This window comes from Gambusia affinis, linkage group LG06 (assembly GCF_019740435.1).
Source record: "Gambusia affinis linkage group LG06, SWU_Gaff_1.0, whole genome shotgun sequence".
Classification (NCBI taxonomy): Eukaryota; Metazoa; Chordata; class Actinopteri; order Cyprinodontiformes; family Poeciliidae; genus Gambusia; species Gambusia affinis.
The window spans coordinates 12,468,126-12,491,094 of record NC_057873.1 but is presented as its reverse complement, the minus strand read 5'-3'; the positions used below and the strand labels follow the sequence as shown (position 1 = coordinate 12,491,094).

Sequence of the window (22,969 nt, the reverse complement as noted above, 5' to 3'; positions counted from 1 at the left end):
GAAGATATCATCAAGCAGATGATGGAGAATCACTGAATTTTATCTTTTCTAAAGCAGAAAACAGTGTTATTATGACAGACTTTTTAAAATGCTCCCCTCCCCTCCTGGAAGCCATACATATATTTGGACGTAACGTTGTGGTCTAGACAGTAAATATCACCCAGCTGCATTTGTTGACCCAGACATGTGTGTCTTTTCATGTTGATGTGAATTTCTTCTTCTCCATCTGTGTTTCTCAGTGCTTAGATGTCCGTCTGTGTACGTTTGTTTCTGCCATTACAAGCCATAACCTTGTCAAATACGGCCACATCATGTGCTGATCATCCCCTCTTCTCTGTACTTAGAACAAATGTCTCCTTTCTTCTGCACTTTGTAAGACCTCTCTGTCTTTACTGTTTAATTGGTAGGATGAGCTCTCTTTGGCTCTTTCTAACCTTGTTAAAGCCCTGCAGGACTGTCGCAGTTTTAGAAAAGTTCCCACCGAAGCTGGAGTTGCTCCATTGCATTGCATCGGGCTTGGGATTAAATACTGGACAGTGTGAACAGGTTACAAGTGAGACATCAATAACTTTGGGTGGAAGTGCTATAAGGACAGTCTCCCAGCTTCACTCCTGCTCATTCTCTGCTTTTCATGCACAGTTCCTCTTTTGTTACACATCTGCCAGCTGTTTCCCAAGACCTGCAGGTTAGAAATAAAATAGATTTATTGAAGCAGTATTTTTATGTAATGTAGTTTATTTTTTTATTTTTTTTATTTTTACATCCTCCCCATCCATTTTTTTTTAAATATTGACTTTTAGAGCTCAGATAACAGAACTCTAAATTTTATGACTCATCCCTCTTTTAGTTAAGACTTGATGGGATCTAGAAACATGAATTCATAAGACAAAGGTAAGACGCTGTCTCCTTTTTATGTTTCCCAACCCACACCACCAGTTTCCTTTTATCTTTAGTGCACCTTGTTCTATGAATAAAAAAGAAATAGATTTACCCGAAGCAGAATTTATAAAAAATTGCTTGATGCTAATTGATATTCTACACTCACCTGTTAACCCCTAAAGCAGCTAAATCTCTATTAAGCTGTATAGAATAACCGACAAACTTATTTTCTTGTAGTTCTAAGCAAAAACTGTTTGAGTACATCATCATACAGAGTGAAGTGTTCCTCAAGGACTTTCTCAGGAAGAGACAATACTTATTGTCCACTTTTATTTCTGTATATTATTGAGATGTAATATCCTGAATTTCCTTTGCATATGAGGCTCTGCATATAATCGTTCTCTTTAGCTCCAATATGCCAGAATATTTATTTTTCTTCCCCCAGTATTCTTTGTACAACTATACATTTTTAGTTCATTTTCTAAATAATAAAAGACAAAACACAGCAATAGGGTCTAAATGAATGTTGTCTTTTACATTTAGTCCCCTCCATTCTTGCAACTTTTTATCTTGGCCTAAAGCTAACACCGTCTTTCCAGGACTATCCCCAAGATGTTGGTGCAAGTTTTCACCAAGGTCACCCATTAATTTCCCAGACTGTGACAGTTCTGTGGTACAAATGTGGGTCAGAGTGCTCAGAGTGTAGCCAAACTCCATTTTTAAAATCTCAATGACCTACAGCTTTTTGAAGGAACAGAGGTGGGATCGTGGAGTTATTATCCGCAGTAAGCCACTATTTCCAGTGCTTCAGTGGAATTCCAATATAATCTCAGAACATCACTTTATGTACTGAGAAGAATCAGTAATGGTCTTTCATTGATTTTGCAATGCAATGTGGAGGCCGGTTAAATTGATGGTAGTGGCAGAAATTGGAGCAACAGCATGCTCCATGCTAGTAGACATCGCCAATGCAAGTCCCTCAGGTCTGTATTTTAAAAGTGAAGGATGGAATGGTCATATGGGGCTAATTGGTTCTGTGTTGTTTTTTTCCTCATTGTTTAGCACAAAGTCGCCCAGGTAGTACTGAAACCGTTAAGGTAACTCCTCACAAGGAAGAATAGTGTAAAAGTGGCTGCCTATACACGAGCTCTCTTTAAATCTGTGGCTTTTGTTGCAGATATCCTCATCCTAATCTACTGAGAGTGAGAGCTGATAGTATTATCCTGGTTTTATTGCTACCGTCTCACTCATAATTAACTGTACAACAGCCAGCACTCATTGTGCCTTTGCCAGTTCATTTCTTACCCAGCATTGAATCTCCTTTGTTTAATGACTACAAATTATCGCTAATGCTATCCTGAAACACATTACACAATAATTCTTCTATTGCTAACAATCTGATGTGATAATATTCAGATCAGTCAGTGCAAATATTTCCATTCACTGTCCAATAATTTCTTCTTTGTTGTCACCTCAAATAAATGTATTAAATTGGGGGAAAAAAAAGCTCTTTCTGAGCTTGATATTTAAAAGGAAAGAGCTAAATTTAATATTCAAATATGCTTTCTCTCTCCCCTCAAAAGACACATCAAATGAAGACATTTTCATTTACAGGAAAGTGGAATATGTGAAGTGTACCATTTGAGAAATTGAAAGTTCTTCAAATGTCTTTAAAGATGAACACATGAATCATTCAAAAAGTATTCTACTCAGAACATGATGTGTACTTCATCTCTCCATCTTGTGCACTCTTTTGCGTCACTAATTTACTTTCTTTCGGCCTCCACATTTTCACTTTATTGGGCCCCATCTTTAAGCCTCCTTAAAAACATACTACTGTGCACACTATGTGACAGTCCTTCCCTTTTAAATACCCCTTTTAAAGTTTGACTTTCATAATCAAAAAGTTTTGAAATTATTCTGCCAATCAGTAGGTAAGACTGCAGATGGATAAGTGGTAGGAAATGCAAAAATAATTTGTGCCTCTCTCACAATTTTCAGGGATACTGCCTTTTCATGAGACAAATTTTCTGCTCTATAGTGCAACTGTGGATGCTACAAAAACTTTCTTCAATCTAAATTCAGTCACTAAGACCAATAGTAATTGAGTTAGTAAAGTGCCCACTTAGTAGAGAATTGTGTTTACTGCCCTCTGTTTCTTCACTTTCCAATGGAAATGGCTGGAAGCCTCCTGAAATACTGAGTCAATATATACCAAGGAAAGAAAACCATTTTGGAACGTTATCCACCCAGATATCTGTTCTGAACTTCAGATCTCAGAGCATCCAATTATATCTTGTGGCAAGTAAACCTTTGAGTCTTTCTAAAAATAATCCTCCTCAGCATTCTTCTGAGAGATTGAACCCTCTATAAGAGCCCCAACAGACCACCTTCTCCTTCACCAATGCATACTTTTTCTTATCCTTTGCTCATTTCTCAAGAATCTTATAGTTTCACATCTGTCTGTATACGTTTCATTTTCTCTTATTAATTTGACTAATTAAAATTTAATATTGATGTGGAATAAAGGGAATTAATTAGTTGAAATAAACAGAGTATTGTTTGCTTCATGTGATGCACAAGTCTTAACATTAGTAGATGTGCCCTGGTAAAAAATTTAATCAGACTTGATGGATGCAAAATTACACAATCCTGGTTTAGTGTGGCTCTGCTGCTATTGCATGGAGCACCTGTCTTAAAGACCGTGGGCCAAAACCGGGCCGTCATAGCTATTTCTGTGGCCCTCTACACCCCAAAAGGCCACAGAAATCGAACTTCAAGATAACAGTTGTGTAATTAAATTTTATTTAATCAATCTAATCAAATCAGTTTGGTACAAAATGAAAATGAGCTTGACAGCCCTGGCATAGAGAGATAGCTAAGGTTTTATGAACTAGTTTACTATCCAGAGGTTACATCTTGCCTGCAGACGATTCTTAACATCTTGACATGAAAACAGAGATTAACTTTTTGGGTAACAGTAGGCTTGGGAAAATAAGGTAATTACATGTGCAATGATTCATGTAAATGCTATTTTATAAACTTTTAAACCACAGTCACATTTGGATGAAATGATGTGCAGCAGACTGCACAGTGGGAAAGTTGGTAGCACTGTTGCCTTGCACCAAAAAGATCCTGTGTTTGAATCATGGTATAGGGGCTTTCTGTGTGGGGTTTGTAAAATCTCTGTGCATTCTTGAATTCTCTCCAGGTACTCCAGGTTCCTCCCACAGTAAAACAATTTGGCATTTAGGTTAATTTATTTTCTTTAATTGTCATGCGCACATACGTGGTTGTCTGTGCTGTGTGCCCTGATGGACTCAGGCAATGGTGACAACAACAGACCGGTGGGTTGCTGGTTCAAACCCCCGCTCCATCTGTCTGCTATTATGTCCTTGAGCAAGACACTTTACCCTCCTTGCCTGCTGTGGTGATCAGAGGCCTCCCTTTTGTCAGTCTTCCCCAGAGTAGCTGTAGTTACTATGTAGACACTTGAATGTGTGCATGAATAGGTGAATGACTGACTGTAGTGTGAAAGCGCTTTGGGATCCTCTGGATTTGATAAAGCTCTATACAAGTACAGGCCATTTACAATGCCATTTACTGGCAACCTGTCCAGGGTGTAGCCTGCCTCTGGCCCAACGCTGCTGGAGATGAGCGGCCCTGCAAGGATAAATGGGTAGAGACAAAGGATGGCTGGTTATGTTCAGTGACTGTTATTCACAGCAAATGTTGAAGGCTGCAACTGTAACAATGACCTTCACATGAAAAAAAGTAAAAAAAAAAAAAAAAAACAAACAAAAAAAAAAAAGTATTGATCTCTATTGCTATCAATAAATTCAATTTAAAAGCAAAAGACTAACTGTGATTGAAGTGATTGTACTATTTCATTGTTTTCTGTCTTATATTTTCATCCTGCAGTTATATATATATATATAACTACAGGATATATATATATATATATATATATATATATATATATATATATATATATATATATGGTTTCTGAACCATGTCTGATCAGTGTCATGCAAACTGAACAGAAATGCACACATCATATCTGATCAGTGTGCATGACAGTGATATAAATCCTTTTTTAACCATATGTTTTAAAGTTACAACTAAAAATTGTCTTAATCTGTTTTAGCTCATATACACTTCTACTCTACAGTAACGTAATACTAATGCACAATGATGTACATTAAAAATGCAGTCTATATTTTATCTCTTAGTACGACAGTTGTTTCCAAACGTATTTTCCTTAATGCACTTGGTTGATAACATAACTTCAATTTAACTTGGATATTAATAAACTAAACTTTGCCATTTCAGCTTATGTAACCCATATCCAGCGCTCTTGTCATTTTGTGAAATTTTAATTTATTACTGTGAATAATTCAGCTCAGTTCATCTATATTGCACCAATTCAGAAGAAAAAAGCTGAAAGGCATTATGCTGAACAACTAAATAATTTCTGTTTAAATTAATTGATGGAGCTTCAGTTAGACGCAATGGTTGTTCATTTCAGCTTAAAACAAGAAAATTTGTTAAATCATTTTTCAAGTATGTTAATTTGTAAAAAGTAAACTAAAAACTACATGGTATTGTTTTGACTTTGTTCTATGTTTTAACACCCTGTTCTGAGCACAGATGTATGTACAAGGTGGGAAGACTTTAAAAGCAAGAGACTTTAAGATGATGCTAATCTGTCTCGACTGGCTGGAGGGTTATGGGGCACGAAAAGGACACAAGCAAGCACAAGAACAAAAGTGTATGAATGCTGTGGGAAGAAAAAAAACAACCAAACATTCAATTAAATACACTCATCTCACTTCAGTAGAAAGAAGTGAGATGATCAATGTTTTACATGGTTACATGATGCCCCTGATGGTATCTTTAGTTTTTAATCAGATATGTAAACAGACGGCTCAAAATTTCTGAAGCCAGACCTGGCTACAACATTTCTTTCATAAAGAAGGAACATCCTAAACTGTGTTCTAAAAGCAGAGACAAATTTGCCTCTTGCTCACAAATGAAGAGCCTGAAAAAGGTCTCCCTCTCTTTCTACCTTTATATACTAATAATAGTCCCAGTAAAATTGCAGTCACGAAGTTAGGTAATACTTCAGGGTAATATGGAGCTATTTGATTCTGTCGGGCACAATTATATGGAGCATTATGTTCAAGGAAAATGTTGAAATTCTGTTCAAGTCCTTACCTGCAGCTAATAAAAAGAAGTTTAAATTGGCGGATTTGAGATTTCAAGACATTTCAAAGGTTTTCACATATATATCTGTAATATATTTTATTTTCAACACATACAGTATTTAGTTTTGCACTGACAAATTTTCTCATTTTTGTAAATATTTTTCAATTTGAAAGAAGTTTAAAACTTGTGAAGAAAATATTTGCTGCTAAAAAGAAAGACGATAGACACATCAGGAAATCTCTGGGCTCTATGAAGTGATTGAATTAGTGGGACTATGAATTTCTCAAGCACATAGTGCCATTTTACAACACAATCATGCAACTATGTTACCTTCTTTAACAGTTTCACCCTCAATGACAAGGGAAAACAGATTAGAAGAAATGACCAGTTACAGGTAAAGTTCTGATTTGAGACTATGAATGTCACCCTGCCTTTTCTCTATTACATTTGTGTCTCACAATCTAACAAATAAAAAAAAAATACATTTTCAGCAGTCAGTAAAATTATAAAATGCTCATCATTGATCCATAAGAAAGTATATTCAGCAGAACATAGAGATGGACTGAGATAAATACATTGTATGCTGCATTTGGCATCAGCACATGCATAATATTCTATTTCGTGAAATGGTCACAGAAGCAATAACTCATATGGAACATGCCACGTGTACTTTATGTACACATGGTTTTGGTGGTAGTGGGGGAGAGTGGGAAGCATCTACGCAATAAGCACGTGGATTAAGCACTAAGTACCATATGTGTGTGCCTTTTCACTGTAATCTACATTTTTGTATATTAGTGTGAGGAACTTAATCTTGCACCGGTTTGAATCTCCTCACACATGGTCAAGGTGGCAAAAGGGCGCATCCGTTCCAGCTTCCACTGCAAGCACACACACATAAAATACACATCCAAACTCGCTCAGGTTGATGGCTGCACGTTTCTACAGATGATTAGATTACGTAAGAAAACACCACAGAGCCCTAATAGTTGGTAAACCCAGATTACGCAGGATTACCATCTCTTTTGCTCCGCCTCTGTTCTCTCTCTCTGTGACTGTGTGTTGAAGTACAGCGGGCGTGAATGATGGCGGATGAAACATGAGGATGGGAAAAAGGGCCGATGGGTACGGGGTGAGCAGGGAGGTGAATGATGCTGCAAACACCAGAGCCAGATGGGACAGAACCCCTAAGCAGCTTAGAGTCACAGTAATCATGCAGTCTAAGTTGTCATCAATGGTGTATGTGCATGTTTGTGTGCGTGTAGCATGTATGTTTATGTAGCTCTCATACATTAAACTTTTGGTGCACAGACGGACACCAACACCAGAAAATGAGAAAAAAGAAAGAAGAGTTGCATCCTTCTTTCTAAATTGATTGTGATTTTAGACAAATCTGAAGACTTTAGTGAGCTGATGGGAGGGTGTGGTTGGCCTATCAGGGAGCCAAGCAGGTTAGTACGGTGGTATATTTTTTTGTTTCTGTACTACTAAAATGTTACAGAGATAATACATTGGGAATGCTGTTTCTTTCTTAGAGTTTTTGTAGAAAACTGATTGTGCCATTTAAACAGATTTTTCTAAATGTGAAGGTCTGAAAAGTAACATGACAGATCAGTTTTATGAGTTTTTGCACCTTATTACATGAAGAATACTCATATATTTTCTATGTTAATTGTTAAATGTTAATTGAGGAAGGCTCACTGCATTCTGTGGATGTATTTACCTCCATGAATAATAATGGGGCTGCAGCACTTCACAAAGGAGAGTAATCACTGATTTATTTATTAGCGTTTTTGACATGCAGTGCAATTATGGCACTGCAGGCAATCTGTTGGGCAGCTCTCTGGCCTGCCCCAGAGCTTTGTTTGTCTTTCGTGTGTGTGCGTGTGTGTGTGGCTCTGAATGGCTTCAAAGCTGTAGCATTAATTTGGATGGATCAATGGTAATGATTGCCATGGTACAGAAATAATTGATAGTGAAGATTAAGTGAGGAGTGAATTACATAATTTTGTTTTGTTTTATGATCTGTGTGCAATCTTAACCTTGTTTCATTTTTAGTTGCAAGTCCCTCCAAAGGAATCCGTCATCATTGATTTGTGAGCCACCTTGTTTCGTGTTAGTTCTTTCAAATGCCGGAATCAGATGCTAATTTCAATCACAAACATTCACTTCACTTCTCCTTTGATTTCATTGTATCCTTCCTCCTTAATCTTTCCTCCTGCCTCCATTTCCCTCCTATCACTGAAGATGATGACGACAACTAGCCCTACTCCCGGGTTGCTGAATATTCTGATTTGCTTTTGATGGAATTAATTTGAATGTCAATGATGTAGTGATGGGAAAGTTTTCCTGAGCCCTCACAACAAAATTTGAGAGTGATGCTGCTCATGATTCCCTCTGATGTCCACAAAGAGGGAGGGGGAAAAAAAGGAAACCACTACCAACTGTTAAGAGTTACTGCGCCCTTGGAGGACATTTACAACTGTGCAACTTAATGAAATTACATCGTCAGTCAGTGGATTTAGTCAATGATTTGATCAATACATGTCTTAATTCTTAATTTGTAATTTTATACACCACACTAACCAGGCCATCAGTGTCCTGAATAATAACTTCTCCGAGTCTCACTGAAATAAAGAAGCACAATTACTTTCACTGAAAGGATTGTATGCACCATCAAGATAGCCTAATGAAACACAAGTCAACAAAAACAAATTAGAACTAATAAAGGCAGAGGCATGATATATATAATTATAGTGCATAGGTTTTGAAAAAGATATGACGTTATTTGGATTTTGTTGTCAAAACACAGCATTGGTATTTTTACATTATGCTAACTAGTGCTCTTCTACATTCAACCCAAAATCTCATAATGCACACTTCTCTTGATAAAGTCCACATTTCTATAAGAAAAATGTTTTTATTAGTCTGACGTAATATTGTAATCATAAATGTAACTTATTTTTGGTATATGTAAATAGCTTATTAACCATAAGAAGAAAATAATTGAAATGAACAGGAATTAAGGCTTGAAAACATCTGTGGTGCACAGTGCTGGTCAGCAATAATAATAATTTAAAAAAAATCAAGCAAATCCTTAGCCAAATCTAAAAAAATATGCTCAGGCAGTTGCTTAGACTGACCAGGTTAGACTTCACCATGAACAATGATCTGAAACAAACATTCAAGGTAGCTACAATGACCACCAAGAGAGAAACCCACCTGCAGTGTTATCCTGACGAAAAGCGATTTGAAACTGTCAGTCTTTGTGTAATTAGTGAATATAATGTGATCCACTTAATGTCCTTGGTTACTGAAATAAATTAAGTTTTAAATTGTGTATTTGATTTAATATGACTGCAAATCAGTTTTACTGTTTCTTAGCTCAAGGTGGTTGGTTACCAGAGTTTGCAGCATCACATTTAATAGTACACAGCTGATAATGGATATGTTCTAGGATTTTATCCATTGGAAGGGTAATTTCACAGTACCAGACTGTGGCAATAACTGTTTCTTTTAGTTGGAGTTCATAAAACAAGAGTATGATTTAGAAAGAAGCAATGAACAGCAGTGTACTTCAAGCCAAGCACACAAAAATACCTTGTCATTTGATATGAAAAGAGGTTAATCCAAAATTGGATCAGCAGCTGAGAGATTTTATTTGTTCTGAATTAGAGAGTGGTTCCCTGTTTGCTTCACAGGTTATGAAGCAAATAAAGAAAGTATATTGTCAAGTATATGACTTAAAATCCTTATACTAGCATGACCAAAATTCAATGTCTTGTTTTAAACAAATCGGGGGTGGTTCAATTGTTCAGTTAAAGTACAGCATTATTTTTTCAAATAAATTTCCCAACTATTCTAGAGCATAAAATAAAGACTGCAATTCTGATGTAAAATAGTAATTTATAACACAGTTGTAGTACTTTTCCTTAATTGCATTATCTTCATGCAATTTATTTTGTTACTGCAAAGTATTTGCATGTGGATGTTGTTTGTAAGAAGCATGTTTGTCAGAGGAGGAAAGATCTGAATAAAATATGTCACAGGTGGATATCCTTTCCTGGAATACAAAGCTGTGTCCTCGTTTGTAAAATACCATCTTCAAAAATATTCCAAGAAGGAAAAGTTGTAATAACAACATGCATTAGATTTTGATCTGCTGTTCATAGGGACAAAAATTGGTAAGAAATAAAGTTCAGTTTGGCCAGTATAAATACAAATGTAGGAACATTTTGCATGCTGAAGCTTTTATTTTTTGATGTACCTGCCTTGTTGGGTTGTTTTACTTTTATCACTTCTCTGAGTGAGGATTCATGTGGCTGAATAGCAAAAGATGGCTCCCGTCACCGTGAAATGTTTCTCCATTTGTCACATGCTTTCCTCAGTTTGTGTCATGTCACCTTGCCATTTCCATCATGTTTCTTTCAAGGCTGCTTTTCACTCTTCACCCTCTCAAGCTGTCTGTTTTAGCTTTTTCTTTGTCTGATTTATGCAGAAAACTCACAGGTCCCAAAATATTCATTTTATGATGCGACAGAAAAAAAGCAATTATTTAGGTGACAAAATATATTATTATATGATTCATTATTTTAAATAGCTCAAAAATGTTCAGTGTCACAGTATAAGCTGCAGTTTTAAAACCACCAAAAATGTGTTTGGAATGAGGCGATGCACAATAAGACACTGGCACATTTTATAATAATATTAACCAATGTACTATGTTTTTCAGAAGCAGTAGGAATAGTTATTGCATATATGCACAAAAGACTTTTAAAAATATTATCTATTTAATATAGATAATATATCTATATTAATGGAACAATGGTGTTGTATATATATAACACCATTGTACTGTGAACCCACGTTCTCACTCTAAGTTGCTTATGTCTTTTCTCCATATACCCAATTTCCACTTGTAGGATGCATTGAAACATTAAATATTCCTTCATGAGAACAAATGATCCTTCCACCATCTTATTTAAAAATCTAATGAGGAGTCTGAAAAATGTATTACGCTGAAATCATTTTCTGAGAGACAGCATGCAGATATATGGGTCTTCACAAGATATCTGTGAATGAAACACCAGCAGCGACTTGAGTCTTAATGATAAAATTTAAAGAAAAACAAAGAAATTTTCTAACCACTATGTAAACTATAAGGACATAAACTGAGGAATAACAACATGGCCACAACAAATCAATACTCCTGTTGGTTCTGGTTGGACACGGTAAAAGTCTCCCTCTTCCACAAATCTCTGTACTTTATCAGCCGATTATACTTCCTTCAATTTCATAAGTCCAAGATCCTATTCATTGCTCTGTTGCTTTTACACCACCATTGATTTCCACTATACTCCACATGTCAGTCTTTGGTCCACTCACCCACAGGACCATACATCACCCTGCATTAACGCCTCACCTTTTGTATTTCCCCATTATATCATTATATTCCACACAAATGCCGCTGGCTTTGTCTCTCCCAGCTGCTGCAATTTCAGGCCGATGCCTGATTGCCACTTATCTTCTCCTGTGAAAGAGACCGTTAGATTAACAAAACTAAAATCCTCCCTCCCTATAAGAGAGGTTTCTATGCCTTTTTCAAACATTTGAGGATCTGCTTTATCGGAATCCTGTTCTTCTTTGCATAAAGTGAATCAGTCAAGATGTCACTTTAATGCTGTGGAAGTCCTACTTTTTTCTTTTGGCGTTTTTTTTTTTGTTTTTTTAAATGGAGGTATAAGAATCCCATAATATCTTTTTGGAAATCTTATGCATTTGCTGTTCTCTTAGGGGCTCTTTGAGACAGAAATAGACTGATGAAGTGTGTGACTGCCTCCACAGTAATTATGTGATGAATGTGTTCATTCTGTGTGTAGCCCCAAGCAGTGAATAGCTCAGCTGATTATTGAGGGGTGTGATTTCTCTATGTGTGTGTTCTCACTACAGTACGTGTGTATTTGGAAGATTGTAGAGGTTCATAAGAATAGGCTGTGCTAAACAAAGAAGTGTGTCTGACTGGATAAAGCTCCTAAACTGGTGCGGAAATGATTGAATGGTATTGGTCCACACATGGAAGACACTGAAAATACCTTACACCCCAAGGCTGATGCATTTATTGTGACACTGTAATTTTCAGCCAAGTGCTCATCCACTTTCCTTTTTTTTTTTTTTTTTTTCTGGTGACACCCTTTCTATGAGCAAGATAAGAAACACTTAGTGGTGCCTTCGATGTTTTGAGTCCTCCTTACACGGATGTTAAGCTCCATTACCAATATGAAATCATTGGGTGACATGCTTGTATGAATATTGGCTCTCATGCAGAGTATGATGAGAATGCCACAAAGAAAGGGCTCTAGAGACATGGATCACTGAAGGACGATGTGCCACAGCTTCCATATATAGACCCTGAATGGACCAACTTTACTGCAACCCTCCAAAGAGAACAATGATGGTAAACATATGTGTGCTATTTTTGAGATACAACTGAGAAACAAAACTTAAGAAAAGAAAATAAATAAAAAATCTTTATATTGATTATCATATCTCATTATCAGTTCACTATTCTTATTTTTAGGAGTCAACCCTTTAGGGGTCAAACAGGTCTTCCTCCAGTTTCATGGCTCACTGTCCCATTCCTGTCTGCTTCCATCCACATCCTCCACCAGCTTATTGGATGATGGCCAGCTGCTATTAGTGTGTAAATTGGTGAATTAGAAGATAAAATGGGATAAAATGAGCTTGAAGACATAAATCAATCAATTTACCCTTCAGGTCTCCTCTACCATATAATATATCACCATATGCACCACAGCAGATTAAACTTGTGATTTAATTAGTCTTCATTTGATGGCTTTTTTGACATTCCTTCAAAAAATATTTTTGTGTATTTCAGCAGCAAAGAAATAGCAAAGTAGTAGTAAAGGTCTGATGAGAAGGTAATTCCAGGGATAATATAAATTAAAATACTAAATCTTTGTCAATTTAAAGCAGAAGCAAAGAATGGAAAGTCAGAAAGCGCTTAATGTGTAAAAATCCCAGGAGTTAGAAAAAAAATCAGACAATTTTGTCATGCTGCACTGCAATTCCTTTCCCCTCTTTTGCATACACTGTCTGCTCCATCTTTTGTATGCATTAAATACCTAGGCAAAGAGCAGTCATCAACTAAAGTGGTTCCTTCATTTTATAGTCTATATGACCTTCAAACATATTTTCTCACGTATTTCTGGCTTATGACATGCCTGAGCCACCCTTCTAAGGTCAAAGAACGATATCTGACTCCATCAGGGGAGTCGTGTTCAGGGTGGTGTTCCTTAATCAGTACGTAATGTAAATATGTTCTGTTTGTTTTGGCTGCACAAGGTCGTTAAATAAGTAATCTTTTAAATGTATTTACTCTGTCTATACAGATTTCTAAATCTATCTAGCATCTATCTATATATCCATGCATGCACAGTAATTCAATTTGCATTTGTCATTGCTTACATCCCAGGTACATACACTAAAAAAACCTGTGAATAAGTATCAATGTCTATTTGGTTGACTTGTAGCATACTCTCACTCATTGCCATACACAAGCAGCTTTTGCACACCACCATCTCCATCTTCACCACCAAGTCTGATCGGCCTCTTGAAGGCCAGTGTGGTGAAAGTATTGATTTCCCCATATTAATGCAGTCTTCATGAAATTCCCCAGTCAGTGAAGGAGAAGACCTCATGAAGAAGATTAAAATGAGGAGTCAAAGGGGAAGCTGGAGATGCTTTGTCTACATAACTGTGTAAAAATATTAAATAACCTCCATGTTCTTGTAGGTTGCATGAAATGAGACCAGCCTGTTTTTGTTACTGTTTATATATAAGTAAACATTAATTCTCTGGGCTTTAAAGCTCTTTTAATGTATTTGGAAAACTTTTATAAAGCTATAAATATTTTATTTCTTTGATTAGATTCTTAGATTTTTAATTAATGCAGTTTATGCTCTTGGAATTATATAATAAACAGACTAAAAGATGATTAAGAGTACTTTGAAACAATCTCAGAAAAGAAACACATGGAAATAAAGCAAAATAAAACACAAGACAGCTTATTTTTTTCAGGCTTTTGCATAGTACACTGGGTTGCAAAGACAATGTACAACCTCTGTAAGGTTATTTAACTGGACAAAGCTAACGACCATTTTTTAATCTAAATTCTCACACGGAAAGGACAAAAATATTTTTAAGAACAAACCCAAAACAAACAAGTCATACACTATGGTCACTGCACCATCAGTCATCTCAAATCAAACTCTTTATTAATATGTGGAACTTCCAACCAGTCTCAGGAAAAATGCTGGCCATGTTCAGTGCATTGTCAGGCTAAATTAAGAATCTTCAAAGACAAGAAAGCAGGAGACGAACAGTCAGTATAATGAGATTTAAAGCAGTGTTTGATGTCTTTGATACTGTACTGTACATCCTGCTCACAAAGATGCACTTCTCAGCTGTAAGCTAAATCTAAGCATCATTACAAACTCTTTTCTTTGAAATGTTAATAGAGAATCACTTCAGTGTGTCTAAACAGGAAACTGCAATATGTTTTGTAATTAGGTTGGTTGGTAGTTGGCAGTACCGTCATCTGTCCTATTCTTAAATACAGTAGGTATCTTTTTTTTTGTTTTTTTTTTTTTTGGTTTGTGTTCTTGTCTCCTTTCATTTGAAGTTTCCTGGAGCTTTTGCGAATGGTGTTTGAGTTATTTTTACCTCCTTCACCATCAGAGGAAACACTTTCATAGGGAATTACTAATAAAAGAAATACAGTTTGCTCGATCTTCTCATTTACCTCTCCTGCCAGGCAAAATATGTGTTTAAGAATGGCACGGCTGTTACATAATATGGATTTGGTCTGGACTGGTATGAATGAAGGAAAGTTGTTGTATCAGGGTCTTTAAAACATTAGTGTGTTTCGCAGTGGACTGGATCTGTCCACTCAGCCTAATGGGCACCACGTGCAGCTCCTCACTCACCAGCTGTTATTCTTTTCCGATTTCCTCCCCCTCCATACGCCTTCTCTGTCGCACACTTTTGTCTCTCTGTGAAGCACAAACACTTTCACTCATTTTCTCTTTTTATTGCAAACTCTGTCTGTGTAGTAAGAGTCGGAGGCATTTTAGTTAGCCATATGGCAGCGCCAGAGGCGTCCGGAGCAGATGTGCTTGGCATTGGGACTCTGCTCTGTCAAGCACATGCATACTTACTCTCACACACACCCACTCACGCCAACACACGAAGAGGCTTATAGGAAGTCTGTTACCCAGGAAAAGGTCACTGACTGACAACAGCATTATCTAACCCCTAATGCACTGCCATGTTAGCTTTGTGAAGCGACACTGAAATACTTTAGATGTGTTGTTGGGATTTTGGTGATTTTTTTTTCCTCAGAATATTACTCAGCATTTTTCAGATAGGAAGTATTGCTTCTCTTCTGGTATTGAGCTGTGTTATGGTGTACTTTTCAGCTACATATGATTTTGATCTATCATCTATAAGCTCAAGCAAGTGAGAGGATATTTTAAGTCTGTAGTAGATATTTCACATGTCACGTGTTTGCTAATAGTAAAGTATCATTGTCAGTCAACCATTTTTCACCAACACTTTGTGTAAAGACAAGATGCTTGTCAACAAGCTGCGACAATCTGACTTGATTGTTAGAAAACTTGCTTCAGTCATATGAAGTTCGAGCTCTTGACTTCCTGCTTCTTCTACTGCCTGAGGAAAAAGCTCTCGCTGCCTGAAGACTGCACACTCAGCGTGTTTGTGTAGAGTTTTTTATAGACCTGTTTTTTGCTGATTCGTAGAAGAGAGATGGAGGTTTGTGCATCTTGGTGTGTATTTGTGTGAATGTGTTACTGTAAAGTATCCTTTGAATGAAATAGGATGTAAATTTGACCAGTGAGCAGAATATGAACACAGGCTTGTTCCCAGTATTTTGCTGAGCCAGCGTTTGACCTACATCAAACATCCAGAAGTGGAATGAGTAAGAAAGCATTACCATGCTGGTCAACACCTAGTCACAAGCACACATCAAAGCGATTGGTGGGGAAGGATCAAAACTGTCCACACACAGTTAGAGAGGTTTTCCAAATGTTCCTTTTAACTCAGTTTCAGAGATCCTTTGATGCAGGAAGTTGGAAAGTAGAAAATGAACATGCAGTATATTTTACATGTTTATTTGTAAAACCCTTAAGAATATGTCAAATAATTTGAATTTTAACCTAAGAAGAAAAGGGAAAGCTTTGACATTATTCTACATGCTTATCTTTGAGCTGTCACAAAATGACATATTTTATCTGACCTCTCATTTGAGCTGATTTGTCTGTGTAGATTTCTAAATCCTGTTTGTCTTTCTGTCTGTCCATCCATCCAAGTTGGTGCTTCCTGAACAATGCCAGTCAGGCATAATTAAATCCTGAATAAACTATTTCTAGTATTAAGAGCATCCATTGTAAAAATAAATAATAATGGTAAGTCCTTGTATAGCGCTTTATCTAGTCAGAGGACCCAAAAGTGCTTCTCACTACATTCAGTCATTCACCCACACTGACAGAGGCGAGGTTGCAATGGACTGGTGCCACCGTGCCCTCTGACCCACAAGGTGGGTGAAGTGTCTTGCCCAAGGACACAATGACGGAACTGGACAAAGTCAGGATTGAACAGGCAACCCACCGATTGCAGGACAAACTCCTACAAATGTCACCACCATCATCCCATATAAATATGGATGATGGTGGAACAACCAAATTGTTGTTCAAATATTTTGTACTTAAGTGTATGATTAGTCTCTTTTTCTTTATATATATGTATATACTGTATGTGTTTTAATTGGTCCCAAACTTTCAGCAAAATAATTAGTCCCCTTTTATATGAACCAGGAGCATCTTTTAATTTTATTCACTTTGCGTTACTCCATGACACTCTGTGGATTTTGACATGTAAAAACTATAAGTATGTAGCTGATTCAGACTCGGGCACTGAAACTAGAGCATCTTTCCTCCCCCTTAAAGAAAGGTTTAAAAGAAAAACTACAATAAAGATGTTGTATCAACACTTAAATTTTTTATCAGTTAGTTAACTTTTTTAATACAAACGTACCACCACCAGTCTTTACTGTTTCCAATACAGTCGATTATTTTCCCTTGGTACACCTTTTGATGAGTGCAAAATTTAGCCACATTCTTTTTTTCTCTGACAGTGCTTCTGTTTTAAGGAAGGTTCAGCCTCAAACGGACTCAATCAGAGAATAAATTATTATAAGTCGCTGTTGCTAGAGAGCTGCATTGACCAGCTCTCCAGCAAAAAAAAAAAAAGGCCTGCTGCTCCCAGGTGGCTTAGCTTGTGTTGGCGGCCTTAAAATCACTGTCCTCATTTAGAGAGCTACTGGGTGAGAGATGCAGCTAAGGAGAGATCAAACCACAGAGAATTGGTGGGAAAGGCATCAAAGATGAGAACAAAGGGGAGCAAAAGAATTTGAGAAAAAAGCAATCTCATTCTCTGAGCCAATTGACAACATAGCAGCATCAGACACAGTTACCTCAGGCTAACTGCTAGTTCCAGGAATCAACGTTTTGTATTATCTCCTGGCTCTGACTGGGTGGCTGAGGGGCTTAGGTGGTTGCATTAACCTGTGTTGTGCAGGTGATCCCAGCAGTCTAACCTTGCCTGACAGCATGAAGGAAAACATGTCATGTTGTTTTCAGCAGAGCAGTTTCAAACCCCAGTAGAATCAATTAGGGCTTTTTTTTTTTTTTTTAAAAAAAAGAACTTTAAAGGAGTGCTTTTGTACTTGTTTCATGGGGAGTTAGCCTGTTCAAACAAGTCATAGTGTTTGTTTAATCCTTCATTTACCTGATGGAAAGAGATTACTACCTGAACAAATTAGTCTGAGTAATGAGTCTTGCATACATTCAAATACAAGTAGCCTAAAATGAGTCCTGAAAGTGCTGTAATTCTAGAACATATTACTATATATTGCTGACTGTTACCTGGATGCTATCTATACCTGTAAGCCAAGATAAATCATAGCTTACTGTTTCATTTGGTGGTATCTTTGGCAGAACCAGGCCATTGGAAACAAGCTTAAAGAGACATAAACATGGCAACTGCCAAATAAGGGAGAAAAAAAAGAACACAGCCTCTTGCCAATCATGTCATCTTACTGGCAGATTGGTATGCTTGCCAGAATGTCAGATTTACATGCAGACACAGTGATGAGTTTGCCAAACATGCAAGTCTGCCAGAAAATGGAGTTATTCCACACATAAATGTATGAAAGGTACAAGGTGGCACATAACTGACAGAAAGTTGGGGGCCTGTTTGTGTGGAACAATCCCAGTCTGGTTCTTCAGCTGTCAATTAAAACAAATTGCATCAGCAATTTGTAAAACATTTTATTTTCTCTAAGCAGCACACTGTGGGTAAGTGTAGATTAAATCTGAAACATCCTTCAGATGTTTAGTTGTGATTAGTATACTTCACTGAAGTTTACTCTTGATGTGTTTTGGACCTTGGATATATGCGTATGTGTGTGTTAGCTGTACGTCCAGGGCTGCATGTGCGGAGCCATCTGTTTGCTGCTTTAGCAGTAGTCTTCCAGTGCTCGGGCTTAACTTTGCATGAGGGCAGTGGCCTACTTTAACCTTCTGCTCGCTTAGTGAGTCCATCCAAGTTCAGTTAGATTTTTTTTTTTTTTCATATATGTCCCAATATAGATGAATTAATTTGCTAAACAGTTGGTCATAGTATTTCATGTTCTTTTTGCTTTGGGATTGATCATTTGTGCAGAACATATTCATTGTCAGGTTTGTTTTGTACATTCTATTTAAATGATACTTTGGCCAATACTGAAACTTTTAGATTTGCTGTAAACCAGTATGGTGTAACTCTGTCATCCATCATTGCAGAAATGTTGCGCAGTCTCCACTCATGATTATAAAATGTGTAAGAATACAAATATGGTGACTAATGGTGCATGCTTAAGCTCATGCTATGAGTTTATTCTAGCAGTGCATTAGGCACGACAATAAGCTGCAGCAGTGAGATGGAGAACAGTTTAGAGACAAGTATTAGGCTATGTAGGCTAGTCACTGAGCCTTGCATTGGGGTTGGCATTTGTAGCTAATAAATCAGCTGCAGTGGGTGGGGCAGGGGATGAGGATGAGGAAGAAGAGGTTTTAAAGGCTGTTTTAATGGGAACGTGTCGGCAGGACAGACTGCATAGAGGAAAACTGAAGCAAAATATTGAAAGGAAAAACTGTTTATTTGATGCAGCTTTTAAAATGGATACTAATACATTAATGAAATAAACATTTACATGAAAAATGTGCATATAAGCTCAGCATGAAATTGCTGAAGGAGCTGCAGATGTTATGTTGATGTACACATTAGAGAATACCAACATTTTCCTCTTTGTAAAATATTAATGAAGACCTTTTGTACCAGAGTTCCTTTGGACTTTAGCTACAAACAAGCCTGTCCTAAAGGTTCAGTTTGTTTACTTTGAGATGGAAACACCATCATTCAGCCATACCTTGAGAAGGCAAGTGCAAATTTTATGCAATGAATAAATCACCGAAAGGTCGATGGCATTAAAGTACAGAAATGCTGTGTGGTGCTTAAAAAACATGAAAGCAGAACACCTGCCAAAACATTTGACTGTTTATTCAGTGAACTATCAATGAGATTGTACTTAAAAGAAAAAAAAAAAATATGGGGATAATTTTCTCTTATAGCTAAAACACTAAAACAGAAAATATTAGTGCATTGGAGTGCAACGTAGGTGTTGTTATTATAGTATTTCACCCTGCTGCTTACTCTGTCTGCCTTCTTTCACTATCAATGACCAAAGTAGCAATGACTTAGATTTTTGGGTAACGGTGTTGTGAACATTAGAAACTGTTTCTAGTTAGAAATAGGATGATAAACCAAGACAGAGTAAAGATTTAATTTTCAGGAAGCACTACTATTACATTTCATTTTTTAATTGGCACATTTAAGCTTCATGTGGTTATTATGGAACCAAGATGCTATTCAGCACATTGTCATAAGGGCGTTATTTTTGCCCATCACAGTTCCACTATAGATTAGTAACTAAGGCTATAGTTTAAAAATTTACTTTTCTGAGCTTTACATAATGTCGCGCTGAAGGCAGGTTAAATTGTTGGAAAGAGCAGAAGCTTCTTAAAAAGACACTGACTCAATTTTAAGGCGTTAAATTGTTTAAGGCAAATTTCTTAAGTTTTGTTTGATATATGCAGCATTTTTATAACAACTGAAGTTAACTTTGTTAGTTGATTGTGCTATAAAATGGCACAATGTGCCTGAAAAATTCATAATAATGCCCCTTTACGTCACTGTGAAAACCATGTTAGACCTGAACAAGCAATTCACCCCAATTTTTTGTACCTTTTTTTTAAGAAAACTGATTTTCTTGTTTTATCTATGGCAGATTTATTTAGTGTCCTTGTTTCAAAATAAAGTAAAAAAGAAATCAAACTCACTCAATTACGTAGCATTGCTTTAGCAAAAATTAGATCTATTTTCAGTACGGACTATCAGTTGGAGTTGTGTTTGTGAACACATTTTTGCCGCTGCAATGCTTTGACTCTAGTGCTTGATGAGTTGCCATCCGGCAGCTGGGTACACAATCGCACCACCTGAGTTTCACAGGAATGTTTTCTCTCGCTTGTTGGTTCATCATGGTGGGCAGGGGCAGCTGGGCAGGGTCCGCTTCTACAAGAACTGAAAGTCATCAAGAAGCCCTGGGGTCCTTCACTGGACAACAGGACAAAAAGCTTTGTTTGTATGATGACACAGGTGTGGGAACACATGAAGCCATGTAAATATGATCATGACTGTGGTTAATTTTATGGTTTAGATTTTTTTTTGCTTTTGATCTTCCAGGAGATTAATTTCTAATGTGGAAGTTATAGAATTAGGACAATTAAAAAGTTTTCTGGGTCAAAAGTAGCAGCTTAAACAATAAATGTAAAGAAGATCACACCTAAATCAGGAAATAGAGATAGATTCTTTGAAAATGTACAAGGTCAAATGTGGCTAAGCATTGGTAATACACACTGGTACAGAGAATAAATTCTTAAAGTGAGCTCATAATTGTGGTTTTTGGGTGGAAGTTCAAGGTCTAAGATAAAAAATATAGACACTGGATATTTACAAGAGCTTACAAAGATTAAATATTTCATCCATGTCACTTTTAAATATGTATTAAAGTATTGTCTTTCTTTAGTCCTTGTCTTTGCATCGTCATCAATCTTCTCTCTTATTTATGTGCACATATTTCTATGCGTGTGGGTGCACGTGTGTGCGTGTGTGCGTGTGTGTGTGTGTGTGTGTCCTAGCCTGCCCGTTAAGTTGTGCCAGAGGTTCATCACATCCCATCGCAACATCAGGGGCATCTGTTTGAAACAGAAATGAAAGTGAAGCCTGTGAATAAAAAAGGCCATATGAATATAAAAATACATAATGCAAACGACTTGCAGTTCAGCAGTTCTTTTCTGTGAAGGGGTGTATATGTGTGTGTAAGTGAGGGAGAGAGCAGACACGTCAATGCTCCGTCCTATCAGGGCTCCACCTTACCCTAACTGAACAAGTGGGTTCACATTAATCTCTCCGAGGTGTGTAATTCTCATACATTACGCAGCAGTAGTTTTGATGCTTGGATCAAAACTACTGATCCATCAGTATCCAAGCAATACTGATGAGAGGTATTGCCTCTCATCAGTTTAGCAATTCCTCCCCTCTTAAACTATAGCACTTTCTCTCACACTCTCATTTCACATATTTCCATCTCATTCTTAACAGATGTTATGAAGCGTAAAAGTGCAGCTTTACCCTGTCTCCTGGACACAGTGCATTACTGTGGGCCAGATAAGGTCAGTATATGGAACTAGTTCTTTTAAGATGACCCTTAGTCAGGTTGGTCCAAGTCCTGCAGCACACCACCTCAGGACAGCTCAGAGCTACAATCAGAGAAAGACTGAAGCTTGACTGTTTAAGGATAACTTGGAACGACTGGATTGTAAAACTACTGAGATAGAGAGCAAGATGATCATTATGTACATTGGTCTGTGCACAGGAAGAAAGTGGTAGATCCAACCCTGAGGACGTAGTAAAAAAAGCAAATGAAGATTCTCAACACTTGCAATTTAACTTTTTTCATGCTTCACAAATCAATTGTTTTATGGAGTGACCAATGTATAGAAAATATATGAAAACCTGGTCATCAACTACAGGAAGGCTTTGATTGCACAAATGCTTTGAATCATTGATCATTCAGAAATTAATTAATAATTTTCGACATGCTATATATATATATATATATATATATATATATATATATATATAACAAAACTAAAAAAAGTACAGATAAATGTTTTTTTCTTTAAATGAGAACATGCTTTTACATAGTCTTTTGAGAGATGCCTGTGTATATATACATATATATAGTTATTCACTCATTTACATGGCTTTACTGACTTTGTTGCATAGCACAGCTTAACACATCAATGCCCCAACACAAGGTGTGTACTACTAGCTGCTGAAGACTGCTGGTCAATTCAACTGTTAAATGAAGTCAATTTATATAGACGTTTTCTAGCTATTCTGAAAACTAAAAGTGCCATGTTTTTGCTTAAGTCTATATATTAGATTAAAATAATGCTAGTCAAAACATAATTTTAATACGAGCAGGAATAATATTATAAAACCAAATGTAATATGTCATTTTTGTCTAAGTGGAATGAACTTTTACTCAAGATTATCATAACATGAGAATCTCATACCACCTCATGCCTAACATTACACAGTATGAATGTCAATGTAAGAGGCC

General features: G+C 36.8%; 1 protein-coding gene across 5 annotated transcripts in view; it reads left to right on the top strand.

The window, feature by feature from the left end:
* Window positions 1–22,969, top strand: part of igsf11 (immunoglobulin superfamily member 11) — a 108,114-nt gene that overhangs the window by 61,205 nt on the left and 23,940 nt on the right. The window lies entirely within an intron of this gene.